This window comes from Tachyglossus aculeatus, chromosome 2 (genome assembly GCF_015852505.1).
Source record: "Tachyglossus aculeatus isolate mTacAcu1 chromosome 2, mTacAcu1.pri, whole genome shotgun sequence".
In the NCBI taxonomy this organism is placed as follows: Eukaryota; Metazoa; Chordata; class Mammalia; order Monotremata; family Tachyglossidae; genus Tachyglossus; species Tachyglossus aculeatus.
The window spans coordinates 8,359,328-8,363,892 of NC_052067.1; the positions used below are offsets into that span (position 1 = coordinate 8,359,328).

Genomic DNA, 4,565 nt, shown 5'->3' on the forward strand with positions numbered 1-4,565 from the left:
TGCCTCTCATGTTAATGTCTGTCTCCCTATCTAGGCTGTGAGCTTGTGGGCAGAGAATGTGTCTACCAACTATCATATTGTACTCTCCCAAGCACTTGGTACAGTGTTCTGCACATGGCAAGCACTCTATAAATATGATTGATTGATTGATTAACTGATTGATTGGGTAGGGAATGTGTCTACCGACTTTGTTATATTGTAATAATAATAATAATGGCATTTATTAAGCACTTACTAAGTGCAAAGCAATGTTCTAAGCGCTGGGGAGGTTACAAGGTGATCAGGTTGTCCCACGGGGGGCTCACAGTCTTAACTCCCATTTTACAGATGAGGTAACTGAGGCACAGAGAAGTTAAGCGACTTGCCCAAAGTCACACAGCTGACAATTGAAGGAGTCGGGATTTGAACCCATGACCTCTGACTCTGAAGTCCGGGCTCTTTCCACTGAGCCACGCTGCTTCTCCCAAATACTGAGTACAGTGCTCTGCACACAATATTAGCTCAATAAACACCACTGATAGATTGGTAGAGAAACAGCATAGCCTTGTGGGAAGACCACGGGCTTGGGAGTCAGAGGCTGTGGGTTCTAATCCTGCCTCCACCACTTGTCTGCTATGTGACCTTGAGCAAGCCACTTCACCTTTCTGTGCCTCAGTTACCTCATCTGTAAAAATGGGGATTAAGACTGTGAGCTCCACGTGGGACAACCTGATTACCTTGTATCTACCCCGGCACTTAGAACAGTGCTTGGCACATAGTAAGCACTTAACAAATGCCATAATAATAATTATTATTATTGGTAGGGAGCTGCTTGAGTTCTCCAGGCCACCATCCTCTACTTCCATTTCCCTCCATGGGTTTCCTGGCTAGTCTGAAAGTGAATTTCTTCAGCCCAGGCAGGGGGATAGAATGTGTAACCCTTCACAATAGCTGCCAGTGTCATGTAAGCTCTGGGGCCAATCAGGACACTACTGGAGGAAATAATAATAATAATAATAATAATAATAATAATAATAATGGCATTTATTAAGCGCTTACTATGTACAAAGCACTGTTCTAAGCTCTGGGGGGGATACGAAGTGATCAGGTTGGCCCATGAGGGGCTCACAGTCTTCATCTCCATTTTCCAGATGCGGTCACTGAGGCCCAGAGAAGTGAAGTGACTTGCCCAAAGTCACACAGCTGACAACTGGTGGAGCCGGGATTTGAACCCTTGACCTCTGACTCCAAAGCCCGGGTTCTTTCCACTGAGCCCTGCTGCTTCTCAGCAGCTTCTCAGAAATAACAATAATAATACTAATTATAGTACTTGTTAAGTGTTTACTATGTGTCAAGCACTGTTCTAAGCGTTGAGGTAATTACAAGCTAGTCTGGTTGGACACAGTCCCTGCTCCACATAGGGCTCACACTCCTAATCTCAATTTTGCAGCTGAGGTAACTGAGGCCCAGAGAAGTGACTTGCCCTAGGTTATGCAGCAGACATGTGGCAGAGTCACGATTAGAACCCATGACCTTTAGACTCCCAACCCCATTTTCTATCCACTCTCTTGTTCTTTCAGCAATGTCATGTGTTAACCCAAACATTTTCTTGCCTTATCACTTTCAACTATGACAAAAACTACTTGTTATCAAGGTTGAAAAAGACACTGCCATGTTGATGCCATTTAAGAAATAGAATCCTTAATTTACCTGAGTCTTTTTCAATCGGCTCTTAATATCTCATTCAAATGTGGACCACATGAAAGAAATTGATTTTACAGTTGTTTAAGAATAAAGTTTAAGACAAGAATGGGAAAAAAATATCCGACTGACCCAAAACACCAAAGGAAGCATGTACCCTAAATACCCATAATGCAAAAGACTGATTTGAAAGTTATTTGCTCCTTGAGAATCTTACCTCCTTCCCTTCCCCACAGCACCTGTATATATGTATATATGCTTGTACATATTTATTACTCTATTTATTTATTTATTTTACTTGCACCTATCTATTCTATTTATTTTATTTTGTTAATATGTTTGGTTTTGTTCTCTGGCTCCCCCTTCTAGACTGTGAGCCCACTGTTGGGTAGGGACCGTCTCTATGTGTTGCCAACTTGTACTTCCCAAGCGCTTAGCAGTACAGTGCTCTGCACACAGTAAGCGCTCAATGAATACGATTGATTGATTGATAATGATGATGGTATTTGTTCATTCATTCATTCATTCAATCGTATTTATTGAGCGCTTACTGTGTGCAGAGCACTGTACTAAGCGCTTGGGAGGTGCAAGTTGGCAACATATAGAGACGGTCCCTACCCAACAGTGGGCTCACAGTCTAGAAGCCCACTTCTAGTGCTACGTGCCACCCTCTCAGGGTCACATCTGGAGAGTTTCCAGTCTTCTATCGGTCTTGACTATGGGAGGGAGAGTCAACACCCTCTGAGGGTCGCACCTGGAGAGTTTCCGGTTCTCTACCAGTCTCGGCTATGGGAGGGAGAGTCAAGCAGAAGCCTACCCATTCCATTCCTAGCTTGGCCAGTGGCTAGCGAGTGGAAGGCAGTCCGCTACAAGTCAAAATTCCCCTGTGCTGGGCAGCAGCAGCCTGGGAGAGAGTCGAAGGCAGAGACTCGAGTTTACCACGCGGAAGGCGGCAATAGTAAACCACTTCCAGGTTTTTACCAAGAAAACTCCATGGATCCACTACCAGAATGATTTCACATGTAAGTCGGGCATTCTGGGAGAGATGCATCTGTGGCGTCGCTATGGGTCGGACACTACTCGATGACATAACAGCAACTATGTGCCAGGCACCGTTCTAAGCGTTCAGTCACTGGCAGTGTGTCTCGGTGGAAATATCCCAGTCCTAGAGTCAGAGGTCCTGGATGAGACTCATGGCTCTGTCCCTTGCCTGTTGTGTGACTCTGAGCAAGTCATTTAATTTACCTGTGCCTCAGTTTCCTCAACTGTATAATGGGGATTTGATGCCTGTTCTCCCTCGTACTTAGATGGGACGTCCACGTGGGGCAGGGACTGTTTCTTGCCTGATTGTCTTTTATCTACCCCTGTGCTTCTTATAGGACTTGGCACACAAAAAGTGTGAAATAAATGATATTATTATGGATTACTGTTATATTATCATAGGCATCTTTTACCTTGGCATTTTTTGCACTCACAGTCATCAGTAGAACTTCTGTCCACATCTACTTTTGTATTCACCTCTTCAGTACATCCCTAATTTGTGTGGAGCATTAGACTTGGTGCCTCGGAAGTTATACTCACGCGTTAAATCATTTAGAGATTACTCCATCCATCTTGCCTTTGTCTTTTACCTTCTATCTGTAAGGAATTTTGAGCTTCCAATCATATGCTCCTTGAGGACAAGCAGCATGGCTTAGTGGAAAGAACACGGGCTTGGGAGTTAGAGGTTGTGGGTTCTAATCCCACCTCTGGCACTTGAGGAAGCAGCGTGGCTCAGTGGAAAGAGCCCGGGCTTTGGAGTCAGAGTTCATGGGTTCAAATCCCGGCTCCGCCACTTGTCAGCTGTGTGACTTTGGGCAAGTCACTTCACTTCTCTGGGCCTCAGTTCCCTCATCTGTAAAATGGGGATTAAGACTGAGAGCCCCCCGTGGGACAACCTGATCACCTTGTAACCTCCCCAGCGCTTAGAACAGCACTTTGCATATAGTAAGCGCTTAACAAATACCATCATTATTATTATTATTACTTATTAGCTGTGTGACTTTGGGCAAGTCACTTAACTTCTCTGTGCCTCAGTTACCTCATCTGGAAAATGGGGATGAACACTATAAGCCCCACGTGGGACAACCTGATTACCTTGTATCTACCCCAGTGCTTAGAATAATAGTAATAATAATAATGGCATTTATTAAGTGCTTACCATGTGTAAAGCACTGTTCTAAGCGCTGGGGAGGTTACAAGGCCATCAGGTTGTCCCAAAGGGGGCTCACAGTCTTAACCCCCATTTTACAGATGAGGTAACTGAGGCACAGAGAAGTTAAGTGATTTGCCCAAAGTCACACAGATAACAATTGGCAGATCCGGAATCTGAACCCATGACCTCTGACTCCAAAGCCTGGGCTCTTTCCACTAAGTCATGCTAGTGCTTGGCACATAATAAGCACTTAACAAATACCATTATTATCATTATCATCATCATTATTATTATTATTACTATATTCCCGTTGTACTTTCCAAATAACTTTGATGATTTTACACACAGTGGAGGCTCAATAAATACCACTGCTATATAGGTCAATCAGTGTGCAACTGAGAAGCCATTTCTTAGCATGCACATGCGAAGACTATCCTTCACACATGCTGTCACATGTGGCATTTTCCGTCTGCTAATTGGAATCTCAATCTTCCCATAACTTCCTCCAAGAGACATTCCATTTCCAAATGCAGGACACGAGGTTGGTCAGCTGCTGATGCCTCTGCTATGCTGCTGCTTCTGAGGCTTTAGTTCACTAAATTTAGATGGTTTCTCCCATCTTACTTGTTCGTTGTCTTTTCCGCAGTGATGGCTGTGAATATTGCAGTGTGGCCTTGGGAGATAGCATGGT

General features: G+C 44.2%; 1 non-coding gene across 1 annotated transcript; it reads left to right on the plus strand.

Annotated features, from left to right (window-relative positions):
* The first annotated feature begins 2,416 nt into the window (after positions 1-2,416).
* On the plus strand, positions 2,417-2,554 carry LOC119924783. The gene has a single exon (XR_005449478.1). It is a non-coding gene; the product is annotated as a small nucleolar RNA SNORA7 (small nucleolar RNA).
* The last annotated feature ends 2,011 nt before the right edge of the window (positions 2,555-4,565 follow it).